We start from the raw sequence: 19,174 nt of genomic DNA on the forward strand, positions 1-19,174 counted from the left end.
TATAACTTCTTAACTAAACAGATGTAGTGTTTAAACACACGAATGCAACAATGTGCATTTTTGTACGACCTACATATGTATCTGACTAATCAGACATGTGTTTAGAATCACAGTTCTGGCACACAAGCATCGCAGGCCCATTTGTTGCATTTCACACACTTAAACCACGTCTTCTTTCGAATACTGTATGAAAATGGCTCCACATAGATGAGGCCAAAAGAGATGTCAGCAGCTTATGTCAAAATCCTTAGCTGTGCTTCTGATTGATTTGTTCTTCAACTTCACCTACCTGACTGCCTTTAACATTATGTCAGGTGGTGTACTATCATTCTCTGTCTTCTGTTGATAATTTTCTTCCTTTCTTCAAAAACACATTCCTCCTTGCAATTACAAATTAATTACAAGCTTATTCGTCTATTACCCTTGTTGCCTACCTAAATTAAAAACTGGGTCATGTAATGTGTGTGTGTGTGTGTGTGTGTTTGTATCTACTAACATTCTACATGCCTACGGTATAATACCGTATATACTCTGTCATGAATTCAATTCAATTCAATTCAATTTTATTTATATAGCGCAAATCACAACAACAGTTATCTCACAGCGCTTTTCATAAAAGAGCAGGTCTAGACCGTACTCTGTGATGTTATTTACAGAAGCCCAACAGTTCCCACCAAGAGCAAGCACTAGGCGACAGAGGCAAGGAAAAACTTCCTTTTAAGAGGCAGAAACCTCGAGCAGAACCATGGCTCAGGGTGGGCGGCCATCTGCCTCGACCGGTTGGGGTGAGAGAGAGAGAGAGAGAGAGAGATGTAAGGAGAGAGAGAGAGATGTAAGGAGAGAGAGATGTAAGGAGAGAGAGATGTAAGGAGAGAGAGAGGGGAGGGAGGCAGCCTACACAATATACACACAGAGGTACACAGTGAAGGTAATGTTGCTATAGACTAAATGAAAAATGGTACAGATATTTATAATAGTGTTAATGGTAACCATCGTAATGTTAATGATTATAATAACAATAATAACAATAAGACTAGCAACAATAGTCGTTGCAGTAGAGGGTGTCGAGCAGGAACACGGGGCAGCAGGTGACCCGCAGCCACAGCTCCAGACTCCACAGCTCCAGAGCCAGAAAACCTGCAGGAAGTGATAGGAGAGAGAGAGAGACGAGAAAGCACAAGACTACCAGAAAGGGGAGAAGTTGTGTTAGTAACATGCAATAATGGGATAAGGTTGCATACAGAGGGAGAGAAAGTAGAGGAGAGAGGAGCTCATCATGGGAAATCCCCCGGCAGTCTAGGCCTATAGCAGCATAACTAAGGGATGGTTCAGGACTACCTGAGCCAGCCCTAACTATAAGCTTTATCAAAGAGGAAAGTCTTAAGCCTACTCTTAAATGTGGAGATGGTGTCTGCCTCCTGAACCCAAACTGGAACCTGGTTCCACAGGAGAGGAGCTTGATAGCTGAACGCTCTGGCTCCTAGTCTACTTTTGGAGACTCTAGGAACCACAAGTAACCCTGCATTCTGGAGCGCAGTGCTCTGGTGGGGTAGTAAGGTACTATGAGCTCTTTAAGATAAGATGGTGCCTGACCATTAAGAGCTTTGTAGGTAAGAAGAATGATTTTAAATTCTATTCTGGATTTTACTGGAAGCCAATGCAAAGAAGCTAAAACAGGAGAAATGTGATCTCTTTTCCTGGTTCCTGTCAGAACACGTGCTGCAGCATTCTGGATCAGCTGAAGAGTCTTAATGACTTTTTCGAGCAGCCTGATAATAAGGAATTGCAGTAATCCAGCCTAGAAGTAACAAATGCATGGACTAGTTTTTCTGCATCATTTTTAGACAGGATGTTCCTGATTTTCGCAATATTACGTAGGTGAAAAAAGGCGGTCCTTGAAATTTGCTTAATGTGAGACTTAAACGACATGTCCTGATCAAAGATAACTCCAAGATTCCTCACAGTGGTGCTGGAGGCCAAGGCGATGCCATCCAGGGAAACTATATCTTTAGATAATGCGTCACGGAGGTGCTTAGGCCCCAGAGCAATAACTTCAGTTTTATCTGAGTTTAACATGAGAAAATTACAGGTCATCCAGGTTTTAACATCCTGAAGGCACATTTGAAGTTTAGCTAACTGATGAGTTTCATCTGGCTTGATCGATAGATATAACTGAGTATCATCTGCATAACAATGAAAGCTTATGGAATGTTTCCTGATAATATTGCCTAAAGGAAGCATATATAAAGTGAAGAGGATTGGTCCAAGGACAGATCCTTGAGGAACTCCATGAGTAACTTTGGCGTGCATGGAGGACTCATCGTTAACATGTACAAACTGAAATCGATCTGATAAATAGGACTTAAACCAGCTTAGAGCGGTTCCTTTAATGCCAATGAAATATTCCAGTCTCTGCAATAGGATCTGATGGTCAATGGTATCAAATGCAGCACTAAGATCTAATAAAACCAGTACAGAGACAAGTCCTTTGTCTGATGCAATAAGGAGGTCATTAGTAATTTTCACCAGTGCTGTCTCTGTGCTATGATGAGCTCTAAATCCTGACTGAAAATCCTCAAATAAACTATTGCTCTGTAGAAAGTCACACAGCTGTTTAGCAACTGCTTTCTCCAGAACCTTAGAGAGAAATGGAAGGTTAGATTAGGTCTATAGTTGGCTAAAACATCCGGATCAAGTTTGGGCTTTTTCAGAAGAGGTTTAATTACAGCTACTTTAAAGTACTGTGGTACATAGCCTGTTGATAAAGATAGATTGATCATATCTAGTATAGAGGTGCTGACTAAGGGTAAACTTCTTTAAGCAGCCTAGTCGGGATGGGGTCTAAGAGGCAGGTTGATGGTTTAGATGAAGAAATTATTGAAGTTAGTTGGTAAAGATTGAGGGAAGCAAAACAGTCTAAACATGTATCTGGTTCTACAGCTGTTTCTAAGGTTCCTGAGTTAAGAGATAAGTCGGTGCCAATTGAGGGCAGGTCTTGGTGAATTTTGTCTCTAATAGCTAGAATTTTATCATTAAAGAAGCTCATGAAATCGTAACTACTGAGAGCTATGGGAATACTTGGCTCAATAGAGCTGTGACTCTCTGTCAGCCTGGCTACAGTGCTGAAAAGAAACCTGGGGTTGTTCCTATTTTCCTCTATTAATGACAAGTAGTAGGCTGCTCTGGCATTACGGAGGGCCTTCCTATAAGTTTTAAGACTATCTTACCAAATTAAACGAGAATTTTCCACTTTGGTGGAACGCCAATTCCTCTCAAGTTTCCGTGATATTTGCTTTAATTTGCGAGTTTCAGTATTATACCATGGAGCTAACCGTCTTTGTTTTAGTATTTTCTTTTTTAGAGGGGCTACAGAGTCGAGTGTCATTCGCAGCGAGCCTGCAGCACTATCAACAAGATGATCGATTTGGGAGGGACTGAAATTAGCATAGGAGTCCTCCGTTACTTTGTGACTAGATAATGTATTTAGAGCTGATGGAATCGCATCCTTAAATTTAGCTATGGCACTATCAGACAGACATCTTGTATAGAAATTTTTGCCCAATGGCGAGTAGTTCAGCAATACAAACTCAAAAGTTATCAAACAGTGGTCGGATAAAGAGGGATTCTGTGGGAACACCACTAAATGTTCAATTTCAATACCATACACCAAAACAAGGTCGAGGGTGTGGTTAAAACAGTGAGTCGGTTCATGAACACTCTGAGAGAAGCCAATGGAATCTAACAGAGAGATAAACAGTACTAAAGCTGTCATTCTCAACATCCACATGAATATTAAAATCTCCTACAATAATAACTTTGTCCGTTTTAAGGACTAAAGTTGACAAAAACTCTGCAAATTCAGATAAGAATTCAGAGTACGGGCCAGGTGCTCGGTACACTATAACAAAAAGAATTGGTTGCAGTGATTTCCAACTTGGGTGCGAAAGACTAAGAACAAGACTTTCAAATGAGTTATAGTTTAGTTTAGGTTTAGAGCTGATTAGTAGGCTAGAGTCGAAGATAGCTGCAACTCCACCTCCTCGGCCTGTGCCTCGAGGAATGTGAGTATTAATATGACTGGGAGGGGTGGATTCATTTAGGCTAACATATTCTCCATCACCCAGCCAGGTTTCAGTAAGACCAAATAAATCAATATCATAATCTGATATTAGTTCATTTACTAGTACACCTTTAGAAGAGAGAGATCTGATGTTTAAGAGTCCACATTTAACTCTCCTATTCGTTAGCACTATTGCTCTTGTGGTTTTAATTTTTATGAGGTTTTTATGCACAGCTCCTCTTCTGTTTACCTTTTTAAATAATTTCGATGGTCGGGGGGCAGACACCGTCACTATAGGATTTTCACTAAGTATTTACGTTTATCCTTAGCCAGCAGTTTCAAATAAGACTCAATGTCGCCCGCTCTGGCCCCAGGGATGCACTTAACTATGACCGCTGGCTTCGCTAACTTCACGTTTCTCAAAATGGAGCTGCCAATGATCAGAGTTGGTTTCTCAGCGGTGTGTCGCTGAGTGGGGAAAATCTGTTAGAAACGTGAACAGGTTGATGATGCCCCGTGGACTTTGAATGCTTACGACTATTCCTCCTTCGGACAGTCACCCAGCCCCCCTTTCCTGGCTGCACAGGGGACGCCGGAGGACGGTTACCAGAGGCTAACTCAGGCCGTTCCGCACCGACTAAATCACTGAGCCTCGCCTCCATGTCTATAAATAAACTACACTTATTACATGTACCATTACCGCTAAAGGAGGCAGAGGAGTAACTAAACATCTGACACACCGAGCAGGAGAAAGTAGGAGAGAGAGGGAGAAGGAGAAGCCATCGCTAGCTGCTAAGCTAAAGTCACTAACGGCTAAGCTAAATTACTGTAGCGTCAGTTACCAAAACTTTAGAACAACTATGAGATTGAACAGCAGTCACTAAAAGATGGAAAGAACTGTGAGTGCTTAGGCAAAATTACTGTAAAGAATAAGTGTTTAGCGAACAGTTGGCCGCTGTAATCAAACAAATGTAACTGTTATTTAGCGAGAGCAACAACACGGTACCAACACACAAGCACCGGAAACGGAAATGAGTCGACACGCTTACCGCAATACGTCAGCAGTACGTCAAAGTTTTCACGAGTACAGATGGTGTGTAGTAATACTTGTTCTCCGAATTCAGTCTTGTCCGGGCATATGGCTGCTGCTGTAAACTACAGAGCATAATATTCTATTTACAGTATCATTTAATACTTGTGTCAGAGGTAATTACACAATTTCACACGTTTTTGAGCATGTTCTATGTGTTTATTTGTACTGGGGCAATAACCACATGTGATGACTTGCCCCAAAGTCATTGAGACAACTTTCCCCAAACTGACATGTGTGCTAATGTTGGCTAAATCTCAAGGTTAGCTTTGTGCAAAGTTATCATTTTGAACATTCATACCTAATAAGGTTGGAATACATAAAAGTGCAAATGTTTTACTTTTAAAGCAAAAAAACAATAAAATTGTGTTCACCTCAGATTAGAGTGACCTTGACCACATGTGAACAGGAAGTTGAACATAGAAAGAGAAGTCACACAAAATGGCTATTTGATTTTTGACATAGAGCCTCTAGTGATGTGTACTTACATGGTGAATGTGTGCAAAATAAATCACATCTTACATATACATGAGCACACTGAGTACAAGTATGTTTTTCTTCATATCTAGTGTGTTCTGTGAAGTTTAACATTCCCTCTTGCTGTCAAATTAAGCAGCTATGAGTTTTTTAAATCTTAATTAAAGTATTTTAAATGAAACTAGGTTATTGGGAGAAATATGGTTAAGGCAGGAAATTTGAGAATTCACTTAGATGCATTGCAGAGGTCTGGTTAATGTACAACATCTGTTTTCATGCAGATGGCCAAAAATCAAATTTCCACCTCTGGCCACTATTATCTTCGAACAAAGACTGGCATATTTAAGTGAATGGGCTGCATTTACATCAGCAGCTTTTATCCAAAACCAGGGCTCCTCATTAACCTTTTCCTGAGGAGTACATGTGCTTTAGGAGCACAAAGAAATTTAGGAGCCCAATGAAAAAGAAAAATTCCCTAATGTAAATAATTACAAGGCAAATGGTAGTTTAGCTTATTTTTACAGGGACAACATCCTACAAAAAAACATCTAAAACTCCTGAGATTAACATTAAAAATTACAGGAGACCCCATGATATTCTTTTTAAATTTTCGTGCATTTCACAAATAGTTGAGTTGGATAATTGCTTTCACACAGTTCAACATTCTACATAAATATTAGTATTAGTTAGGGTGACCATACATACTCTTTTTCCCAGACATGTCCTCTTTTGGAACCTAAAACAATGCGTCCGGATTTCTAAATCACCCAAAAATGTCCGGGATTCGGCATCTGCTTTCTACAGTCAGCATTCATTGTGTGTGTTTTTGCATTGCTTTGATCTTTCTCTTAGGTCTCGGTCGGGATCCGAGTTAAGAAGAATGCATGACCTGCAAAGCTGGTACTTACGTGTCAGTAGCCGTGTTTCCATCAATGTTTTTTTATGCGCATTTTGAAGTATCGCATTAGAAAAACTTGAGGGAAACGGCAAAATCTGAAAAAATGTTTTTACGCTTGCTTGAGGTGGTTTTTGCCTTTGTCGAAAAACAGTTAGGGCCAGATTTACTTAAGGATTGCGCGAGTAAAAACATGTGCAAACTTGTTATCACCAGCAAATTAACATGTAGGCTGATCTACTAACGGTGTGCACGGAAAATGACGTCTTTCAAAAGTGCAACACCTGTTGTTCAACTACTTTTGCCTTCATGAATATGCAATTTGGAGCGTTTCAATTATATTGTGAAAAATAATAGATAGGTAACATGCAAATACATTTACTTACTACACGCAATGTGATCTAACAAGAAAAAATGCAATTTCATTCGAGTGCAACAAGGAAGGTGCAAACTGCCAAAAATGTTGTGGCTGCTGTTATCACTGTGAGAAGGAGACGCAGCCATAATGAAAGAAGACGTGGAGAAATTAAAAATATTAGATATTATTCTATATCAAATATATAGAAATACAATTATTTTATTTATTCGACTAACTATATTAATTGAATAGTTTTTTGTATTTTCTTTGGCAATACTGTTGTATTAACATTCATGCTGAAGAACGATGCTCCTGATTTTACGCATGATCCATGATGATACAGAAATATAGAAATTAATGACCAATAGCATCCTATCAATATTTTAGAGACCCCCGAAAATTTCACAAATCCTGTTTTTGGGGGAGCTCAAGTCTTATTCCCCTGGCTCCCTGTCATTCGCACCCTGTCCTCGCGTCTGGGTTATTCCAGCTTATTGTAGCTGTTTCTGCTATTGATTCCCAAAGCAGTTTTTCCAGGTGTGCTGTCCCAAGTACTTAGTGCAATCTTAGGCAGGACGGGTATGAAGGTATTTTGTGTGTTTTTAACGCAAGCAAAAAAAATGTTTTGAGAGCACATTTATAAGTTTGTAATTAAGAATAAACGGGCCTTTTTTGTGTCACAAAAAGTTTTAATTGCTAATTTGTCCTTATTGATTGCAAGGAAAAAGTTTTCCTTGCAATTCAGAAAGCATGTTGTGAGAACTCATTGGCCGCGTTAACTCAAGGGGAGTAAAAAAGGAACCGTCCAGCTTGATCTTCTTTACTTAAGAAATCTCTAAACATCTTTAAACATCTCTAAACAGCAACGGAGCTACAGCCATCATCCTCTGTCGGATCGGTCAGGCATTCTCCCTCTAATGCTAATAGAGTGCCACTAATAATGACCCGACCCCAATGTGACACAAGAATATTAGTTTGCTATAACATACATTACATGTTTCTTTAGACATATTTTGTTGTTATGTGCATGCTCTTAACTATATTCAACTTACCAAATAAAAATGTGGTTTTTAAACAGAAATTATTCTTACATTAATTGACATTATGAACTGAACTTAAACTGTATAACCAGCTGATGACAGCTACAATAACACTTAGCTAACGTTAGCTGTCTTGGCATGAAGTTTGACTGCCAGTGCATTTGTGACCTCAGACATGACGAGCTAGACTAAGGTTAGCTACTCATGTATAAAACACATTGTACATGATATCCAGCTAAACTATTTTTTTCTGACTGTGGTAACTGAAGTTTATAGTCACACAGCATACAATGTAATAGACTTTTATCTAGATATTTTGAGGTGTTGCTGCCTTGTTACATGAAACAAACCAAGGTTTTTACGCAGTGGCTGCTTTCCCTCCCGACTCTCCATGGCGGAACCATTAAAAACGCAAAACCCTCATTTAAATACTGCCACCTCCATTGTGTGTGCTCCTATTGTCATCTACGTAATAATTATTTGTAGATCCGGCCCTTAATGCGTTAAATGGGAAATGGAAAAACTTTTGCAGAATAAGTTCTGATGTAGCTAACATGTAACTCACGACTTATCTGCTGTTTCTGCTGTTGCTACCAGCATGTCTTCACGCGATATTCTCATAACGCTAAAACAGCCACAAGATCCAGGAAGGACAAAACTACAGGGGATGAGGAAAAAGTCAATCGCAACAACATTGTGATTCCATACATGTGTGTATGGAGTATCAGAGAAACTCAGGGGGATTTTAAACAAACACAACATCCCTGTGTTTTTTAAACCCAAGAACACGCTAAGGCCCCATCCACACTACTCCATTTTAGTTTACAAACGGAGAATTAAAACGAATACGATCTCCGTCCACACCAGCGTTTTAGCTGCGTTCATAATATTTTAATAAAAATACCATGTCAAAAACCCGGTCAGTAGCATCATGTTTCTGCATTGCATGACTTCTAGGACAATCAGAGAGCCTTGCGTGAGCGGTTGTGTCATCATTTCTAAAGTCCTCCGTTTTGGCCCGCCTTCACTAAAACGCCTGTGGTGTCCGAACAATAATGCTGTTGAGAAGAAATCCGCTTGACACTGTTCTTGGTCATAAAAGTTTATTACATCAAGGCGTTCAGCATCAATTACAAGCTCTGCAGCAGCTTGGAGAGTGACCCAGCCCGATGACCACTCTGTCTCTCTGTACATCAAACATAGCTTATATAGGACATGTGTAGGTATATGCGTCAAATGCACATATATTATACACCACACGCCCTCCAGAGTTTTGAAACGCAAAACGGGGTCGGCACCGTTTCTAAACTTCTCCGTTTTAGGTCTTCGTTTTCGCGGTTGTAGTCTGGACGGGAGGTGCAAACATAGCAAAAGGTTTCACGGATGTGACAGATGCTGGTACACCCCAAAGACCACATCCCCAAGCACAAGAAAAGCAATCTAGTGTATGCGGTCCAATGCAGTGAGAAATGCAGAGACCTGTATATTGGGGACATTAAACAACCACTACACAAACGCATGGCTCAACACAGAAGGGCCAACTCCTCAGGTCAAGACTCTGCAGTTTACTTACATCTGAAGGACAGAGGACACTTGTTTGAGGATCGCCAGCTGCATATTTTGACAGAGAAGCCATCGCTGAACAGAGGAGGGGGTCTACGCCAAAGAAATATGACCACATCACCCCTATTTTAGCTTCATTACACTGGCTCCCAGTATGTTTTAGAATTGACTTTAAAATTCTATTGATTACTGTTAAAGCTCTTCATGGCCTCTCGCCTTGTTATATTTCTGAACTTTTAGTCCCATACACACCAGCACGTACCTTGAGATCCTCGGGCAGAGGTCTGCTATCTGTTCCAGAGTCTCGACTGAAAACTAAAGGGGACAGAGCGTTTGCTGTCAGGGCCCCGAGGCTCTGGAACAGCCTGCCCGAGGAAATCAGGTCAGCTGAGTCAGTGAACTCTTTTAAGTCCCTTCTTAAAACATACTTTTATAGGAGAGCCTTTCCCGATCTTATTTGACTTTATTTTATCCCTTTTATTTTATTGTATTTTACTAATTTTATATTTATCTTAAACGTGTATTTTAGTCTTTTTAATGTTTTCATGCTTTTATCTTGTATTGTTTTTATATTATTGTCTTTTGGGTATTATTGTCTTTACACTTGTTAAAGCACTTTGTAACTTGTTTTTGAAAAGTGCTCTACAAATAAAGATTATTATTATTATTATTATTATTATTATTATTACGCCACCACTTATCACCCGCTTACAATGCGATCCTTTCATCACTTCCCAGGAAACTCAACAAACGTAACCTATTGGCCTCCGGTGAGGTTTAAACGTTTGGACCTGCGGAGCAGATTGAGGTGACAGACTCTGCACAGCTACTATCTTGTGGATAGTCAGGCTGAATGGAGGAGATGATTGCAAGGGCAGGTAAAATGGGCTTATTGAACGCAGAATACTAAAAGCAGCACTCACACATTTGTCTCCCGTATGTTGTGAGGGTTATGATTTCATAACTGCCAAATTCTTGTCCTCATAAAGATTATTTAATACACACGCACTAGTGTGAAAGGGTCATCATCTTCAGTAACTTCTCAGAGGCTGACATTCAGTTAACCAGTCTCTTTGCCTCTTTGAAAACTGCATTTTCATCTACCCTTTAATATGGCCACATGTCAGGCTTTTGAACACCAATGTGAGCAGCAGGCACAAAGGCACAATGGACCATCTGGTACATTATACAGTGGCTTAATGTATGCATTGTGTATTATTCTAATGAATTCTCTCAAATAATTTCTCTGTTATCGTAAAACAGAGTTAAGAGAAGACCTCTCAAGCCAGAATCGAGGCTGCAAAATTTCAGGCATTGTACATTAATGTTGGTGATAAATGACATACGGGTCATGTAAGAAATGACATCCCAACTCATTTATATATTAACCATACATTTATATACTCCTATCAGTGGGTGGCTACATAAATCTGAGCTAATGACTGAGAGAAATGGAGAAAAAATAGCAAGAAGGAAGAATGGCATGTCATAGTGCCCCAACCCCTTGTCCTTGTGCAGCTTTTTAATAGAGTCATAAATACATGAAGATGTCAAGTGCTCCATGATGGTGGCAGTGCATAGCTTCAGGGCTGTCATACATCCATGTGACATAGATACAATGGACAGGCCAGGTAGACTGGAGAAGACAACTATTAGGGAGCAGGATATAGGGCAGCAGTATCTCAGTGGGCATGGTGGATAGCTATTACATCAACGTGCTGTACGTGAGGAATTGACATGCATATACTCTCTGAACACATCAATATAAATTATAACTTTTCATGTAAGGTGATGCTTACACATACTGCAAACAGTCAAACTGCAAGTGTCCTGTATTAGACACAGAGAGCAGTATATAATATTACACATACAGGGTTTTTGATGGAACAGTGGATAAGACATATGCCTTTGATGTGGAAGACCAGGGTTCAATTCCCACTGCCACACATTAGCCAATGAGCAAGACATTTAACCCGTAGTTGCTCCCTCCTCTGACCTCTGACATATAGAGCAATTGTAATTTCCTTTGGATATAAGCGTAAGCTAAATCTTTGTAATGTTTAAAAGATATGAGAGAAGTAACCATCTTTTAATCTAGCTCTGCCAGAAAGCAAATAAGCATATTTCCCCAAATGTTTATTCTTACATTCCTCCTACTATTTCTTTTAAGATTAAATAAAACTTATGTATTATCTAAGACCACCAGGTTTGTCAAAGGGATTCTTACAGTGAGGAGACATTTTAAAGCATATGGCACCTCTTTAAGTCAGTGGAAAAGAACAGCCGGTGGAACATTGCCTCTCAAGACTCCATGAGAAAGGAAGAAACCGAGCATTGAATATTCATGACCATATTCATGACAGCATAAGGTATCCACTGGGATGTCAGAGGCGCAGGTCACAGCTTTGAATGTACTTACCTCACCGAGGATTCTGTTTAAAAGCAGCCCACGAGAGATTTCTGTAGAAGGGCCCAAACTGACATGTTGTGCCAGAGGTCAATGGAGCATTGACCTCTGGCAGGTGGGATGCTGCTGGGAGCCAAAGGCCAATCAAATCAATTCCACTTGGCCAAGACTGGGGTCAAAAGTTCTTTTTGTGTATGTGTGTTCACGGGTCGGTGTCAATAAATGGTCCCACACATTGAGGGCAGTGACTCATTATAAACCACTCACAAATGGCCCATTAGCTGTTTTGTATTTGTTTGTTAGCTTTCAGTCTAGTCAGACGTTTGTTCTCTGGATAAAAGGTTATGATCATTTTGTTTTGTCCCAAAGACTCTACCCCCCTCCTGCTCTTTTCACTTTGTATGAGTCAAGAAAACAGACTAATTGGTGCATTAAAACAGCCTGAAGCCTGAAATGAAGCGAGGCAGGGAGCACAGTCTCAAAGGTACATGAGGATTAGGAGGGAGAAAAGAGTTTAAGAGTGAAAGAAAGAAAGAGGAAAGCAGAGATAATAAAGAATGACAAAAAAGGGAGCTGAAACAAAGAACAGACATGACAGGGAAACAAACTAACACATGCCAAATGAAAGACACAGCTAGCGTTCTTGCTTGTACAGAGATTTGTGAGAAGATGTGTTGAATTCTTACACTTAGTGGAGACAAATTGCGGCACAGAGAGCGCGTCTGAGCTGGGATCAGACACCCAGAGAGACGAGGGGGAGGCCAGAGCAGCGGTCGCAACAGACCTTGCAAGAACCTTCTCTGAAATACCAGACTCTCGCAGTGAGTCTTGTTTGTCTGCTTTTTCTATTTTCATCCTCTGTTCATCATCACAACAACACCCTTTTGTCTTTTATCCTAAGCCAAAAGCTGCAATATCTCATCCTTCTTGTTCTCTCACTCTCTGAGTGGCCAATAGTTGACTTTTTTCTCTCTCTCTCCAGTCTCACCATGGTGCTTTCATTTACTTTGTGTTTCTCACACAAGGACAGATTGTGTTTCATAATGAAGCAGATCAGCTGCGTCAGCTGTAGTTTTAATGTTCTGTTCTATAGCACCGTGCCTGCACTTTATATTGTAGGACACACATTATAAATAGTGTATATGAGTGCAATGCATGACCCTGTTACATCATCCAACCTCAGATGGTGAGACCCTGCTGCCTGAAACTGTCATGCCTTTTTAATGTGTCTGTCAGCAGATTAGTGAAGCTACATTAGGTTAAAAAAAATTTAAAGTAAAGAACTGTCAGACAGAACACTGAGATGTCTGACAGTTCTTTTTTTTTTTGTCTGATTTCTGCATGCCTTAGTGTGCAATTTGCTTATTTCCGCTAAAATTACCCCCTTCCATCAACTTGATTCAATTCTAATTCAATAGATAGACAATTGATGAAAAAAAATGATTGAGCTGTGAAATGTCACTGGCAGATTCTTTCCTACGCTGCATGATTACAGTCTTGCACTTCTTTTGACACAACAACACTGATACATGCTACTACTAAATCACTACTACGTAATTCAATTTTCTACATCAATAAACCAATATATATGTTTTTCTCATCTCCATCCACACTAGTGCACTGTGGGTTGGTAATTTTTAACCCCCGGACAACAAAGTTTGTCAAATACTTTTAAAGTTGATCACGTGTGGGTTGAGAAAATTCAAAATTCATTTCAAAAACACTGGTGCATGTGAACAGACTGTCAACTTGTCATAAATGTGTCTAAATAGAGCCAAGTTTAGGTTGACACAGCCCATCTCCTGAACCCGGACAAATGAATAAAAGAAATTTAGATTTCAAAGGCAATTTACCATAAAACACTGAATCTGTTAGTTTGATCTCAATGATCCAGAGTGGTGTAGTACAGACGCCCACCTCAGCCCCTCAGGAGTTTCTGAAATGCCAGTTTGAGGGCTTCCTGGCAGCTGGCATCTCTGCAACGGTCTTGCATCGTCTGGCATTCACCCTGCCTGCAACAGCTGCAGGGGGGGCAGGCTGACAGTCACACACAGCAAAGATCAAAAAGAAGTAAAGACGGAGGGACAGAGCCCATCTGTCAACCTAAGCAGTCAGATCCTGTTGAGTGCGGTACAGTGGCCAGTGGTGGAAGAAATATTCAGATCTTTTACTTACTAAAAGCAGCACCACAATTAAAAAATACTATGTTACAAGTAAAACTATGGGAGCGTATAGGGGACTAGTATCAAATTATCATGCAAATTTGAAAATTAAATGCAGTCCCACAATAACATTTTCCCATATGTATGTGTTATTTAGGTAAAAATGAAAATGCAATAATTTTCATTTTCACAAACAGGGAGGAAGTGGAAAGCCCAGGAAGAGGTCGACATGGCAATTAGCAGGCTGAAACACCGTGAAATAGTCGGCAGAGTCCAGGAGGGTCAGCAGGCCTCGGGAGGAGCGAGACTCCCCTCTTCTGGTCAAAGGCCTCCAAGGAAGAGCGGAGAGCCATGGTGGTGGCAGAAGTGAAAAGGACCGAGCAGGAGCGCTTTAACATCAAGGCGGTGTCTCAGAGCCGGCAGGGAGGCTGGATGGCATGGGAAGGTGTCACAGACAGGCATTTGTCATGGTCTGATCTGTGGAAGATCCCCCAAGCCAGGCTCAGCTTCCTGATCAGTTCCACCTATGACACCTACCTTGTCCCAGAAACCTCCACCAGTGGTTCGGCACTGAAGAACTTTGCCCCCTTTGCAGTACCAGCAATGCAAGCCTGCATCCTGTCCGGCTGCAAGACAGCATTGTCCCAAGGCCGCTATAGGTGGCGACACGATCTGGTGTTGAGGAAGCTAGCAGAGGTGGCAGAGGCATGTAGACTGGAGGCTAATAGTAGACCTTGTGCGCCAACGAGAAGTCCCATCCTGTTTGCAAGGGCCGGAGAAAAATCAACCACCCTCACCAGAGAGCAACATCTGGTAGTGAGTGGAACATGATGATCAACCTGGGGAGGCAGCTCCAATTCCCCAGGGAGATCGTAGAAACTTTGCTCCGGCCAGAGCTAATCATGTGGTCAGAGCCATGCAAGACCATCTTGTTGGTGGAGCTTACTGCCATGGGAGGAGGGAATGGAGGCTGCCAACGAGCGGAAGCGTGCCAAGTATGCGGACCTGGTAGAAGACTGCAGAGAGGCTGGAAAGCCACCACGTGTCCCGTTGAAGTGGGATGCAGGGGCTTCGTTGGGTCCTCAATGGTTCGCCTGCTCCATGAAATGGGATGTACAGGAGCAGGGTGTCAAAAAGCCATTAAAGAACTGGCAGAGGAGGCAGAGAGGGGCAGCTTTTGGCTGTGGCTAAGGAAGAAGAATAAGGGATGGGGAGTGACCCCTGCCATCGCTCCGCCACCAGGAGATGTACTGGGGTTAAAGGAGTGAAACATCCATGACTGGTGGTCCCCAGCTGATGACCCGTTTTATGCACAAAGAGGTGAGCACACCTGCACAAAAGGCACCGGTGGAGCTGCATCAGGCAGCAATGCCCAGCAGGTCGACCATCAGTGTGAGCATTCTAGGACCATATTAAAATGAAAATTTGACTTAGTCTGCTCTATAGTAGACTTTATTCAAATGAAATGAGTGAAACAGCGCCCCCAGTCTATTGCATTTACACGTCCATGTCCTTATGGTCTTTTTAAGTCAAAATTAAAATTAAAATGCAATTTTCTAACTATTGACAATGAAAATGAGAATAGCATTTGACATTACATTTTCAAAGACTTAGTCTGCTCTATAGTGAACTTTATTCAAATGCAATGAGTGAAACAGTGCCCCTAGTCTATTGCATTTACATGTCCATGTGCTCATGGTCTTTTTAAAGGGGCATTATGTAGTTTCCAGCAGCCACTAGAGGTGCGGTTCTAAGATTGCAACCAGGCGTGTGCTCGTACACGTGCACCAGCATGCAGGCTGTGGCTTTTCACTCAGACATTTTCAGGCTCTGTTACTTCAATGTTCCCGTCTCAGAGGCAGCTCAACACCAGCTGCAGGTTGAACTAATCCATGCTCGTTACATGATCACGGTACATTTACTGCATTTAGCCAACGTGCTACAGCGTTAGCTCGCCTGCTGCTTTTAGTAACCATCTTCACTATCTGTGAATCTGTCACCAGAGGCTCAGCAATGTCAGCACAGCTAAATGTATTGGATGATAATGAAACGGGTAGTGAGCTGGACTGGCTATTAAAACGAGATTGTGTCACAAGTTATAACAGTTACAGCGACTGAGGTGGAGAGCTACTGTAGCTTTAGCTGGCTGCTCCTGGTTGCATCAATATAGGCTAATGTTAGTAAACAAATCGATCCACATTTACTTTTTACTGTTACATCCTTTCTTGCAGGCTAAATCAACAGCGTCCCCAGTCTATTGCATTGCATTTACATTTACAGGCAGCTTTCCAAGGGAAAGAATGGGGAACAAAATCCTATAACACATGCACAGTCCTGCACTGACAGCAACCTGTTGATCTCTGCTGAGGAACTTTGTTTAAATGGAAAAGCAATTTATGGCTATATTTCTGCATTAGCATAACACCACTTGGAGGCTCTTATCTAACCTTTAACTAGTCCTTTTCCTAACTGTGTTTTGGTGATGGTTTAATTATGTTCAATAGATGCTATTGTGTGTTTGGTATACTGTCGCAGCTTTGCCTTAATGTGCATGCAAGCTTGAAAATGACATTGCCATCATTTTCACTTTTTATACTCTATTTCCTTTGATGTTAAGATATTAATTTCAGATGGCTGAGCTGAATGCAATTTGCATGAGTGATCAGTCTTGTTAGTTGTTGTGTGTGGGTGGACCCGGTGTGTTCCCTATGGTGCTCGTGGGTGAGTAGAACAGCGGCTCCCTGGTGATCAGTGGCACATTCGTGCGCAATAGGGTAATCTCAGAGGTGAGACTTTGTTGATATTAGGAAAATCAGCTACAAACAAACAAAAATGTGGTATTATTATCTTAACTTTCTCTTACTTTGTTTGTACATTGGGCTCATTTGAGTGTGCCATGTCAGATTCGGCAAATGCTCCTAACAACCCTTAGGCCCTCCTCAAATTTTGCACCCTCTGGAAACCTTCGTGGCAAAAATGTACATGCACAAATAAACTGCTATTTAATCATCTTACATCAATATTTTTTTTAATGTTTCTTTTTCATAAATAACTTAAACAACTTCAAACTTGCTCAGAACTACCAAATATTTTATAATTTTCAGGATTTTAACCCTTTAAATGATGATGAAATAAAATCATTATACATCAATATTTGTTTATGCTTTTTTTCATAAATCACTTAAACAATTTCTTCCCTGCTCAAAAATACCAAATATTCAATCATTTTCAGGATTTTAACCCTTTAAATGCCAGTTGAATTATTTGAGAGATTTGCAAAATACTCCCTCTGGACACCTTTGTGGCAAAAGAGGCCTCACTGAATTCCATTCAAAACACACTTTTTAATCTCACTTTTATACCATTACAGTATAAAACCATGCATTCTGTAATGTCAGCATTTCATTTAGAAGAAAAGTGGTTATATTTGACATTTTTACTGTATTCTACCAGATTCAACCATTTCCCATGGTAGGCCAAGGCATGAAATTCTTGTATTTTTATGGAGCCATGTAACCACCAGGGGGCCCCAAGTTTTTTTGTGTGTGAGCGAGCGTGCGCGCGTGTGTGCGTGTGTGTATCAAGACACAAGCTTTGAGGGAGAGTCTGACATGAAATGCTCAGTGGAGTCCTCGACTTCTATGAGATCCTCTGAACCTTCCTCTGAAAGTGGACAAGAGGACACCGAGGATCCTGCCCATCCTGACCATGACTGGACAGCACAAATCAGACTGAGCCTTCCGTGTCAGACTTCCCCTTGAGGTTGTGTCTTCTTCAAATGAGTCCTGCAGCTCGCTGCAAGACCATTTCTAAAACCTCTTCTGCACTGAAATGCCACTTCATTTTTGCTCTCTCTCCTTGCTCCTTTCTTTCTCCTTTTCTGCTCAATAATGAAATGACCCATTAGCCAAGCTGCATGTTTATCTTTGGCCGTGAAAGCAGCCAGGTACATACAAAACTAACGGTTTCATTTATATAGGATTTTTAAACTCAAAATTGTAATGAAATATGCAATCCATTAGTGAAAAACGTAGGTTGGGATAACGCAAGACTAACGGCTCATTACTCTTGTGACTGGTCTGGATCATGAATTTTGTTCGTGCATGAGAGAAAATTCAAAATACAAGAAAATTGGAGAATGTGGCAAGTTCTCCTTAGTTACTTGTACAAGCCACTTAAGAACAAATAAGTGGTTCTTGCATGATGCCCATTATTTTTGTCCTAAACCGCTCTCACTTTTTATCAAGACATTTGCTCATACAAGTGTTTCAAGTCTAATTCACCAAACTCTTTTAACTGGACAAACTACATTGCTCATTTCAGCCTAATGAATGCCACCTGTTCATTAGGAAGTGAGGGAGATTTGATTATTAGCTTGATTGATGACTCCTTAAAATTGAAAATTAACATCTATGGCTACCTGTTCTGCTCTATTTGTAGGTAGGTTTCATTCACAAAATGTTACTAAAGAGTTAAAAGAAGACTTTTGCACCTCTGAATTTAGAAGTTTAGCAAAGTGAGTGGTTGTGTTTGTGTACTCTGTAGCATGTCCAAAACTTAGCTATGACTTTTAATAAATTTATGAGAATTAATACCCAATTATGAATTTTAATATTCAGAAAATATTATATTTTTAAATATTATAAATCTCTTGTTTCGGAGCACCACTGGAGTTGTTATTATCCTAGAGTCTCCGGACCTCTAGGTAGCTTTTAATAACTATACAATTATTCACTAGGGATCAGTTAGTTAATAATCGCTCAATTGTCTTAAATCAGTCAGTCAGTCTCATATCTAAAGGGTCAATTCTCTTGGCAGGGACGTGGAAATAGTCAACACACACAATTCCTTGATTACGGTGAATTTATTAACTAACTAAAGCGATATAAAAGGGTGGCTAAATACATCAGGGCAATAAACAGTACCTGAACAATGAGAAATGGAGGTTTGATTGTGGGAAGCATTTGACTCATACGGCAACTAACGAATGCAATTAGATGATAACTCGGTTAAATTTGTCTAGGGGTATAAAGATTCCATATGCTGGACTAAAGAAAAATGGATTAGCAACTATTGGACGTCACTGACCACAGAATGTAAGGTTTTGGTCTTACTGCTTGCG

This window comes from Micropterus salmoides, unplaced genomic scaffold (genome assembly GCF_014851395.1).
Source record: "Micropterus salmoides isolate LMB-PRFRI ecotype aquatic unplaced genomic scaffold, ASM1485139v1 Ms_hic_scaffold_10, whole genome shotgun sequence".
Classification (NCBI taxonomy): domain Eukaryota; kingdom Metazoa; phylum Chordata; class Actinopteri; order Centrarchiformes; family Centrarchidae; genus Micropterus; species Micropterus salmoides.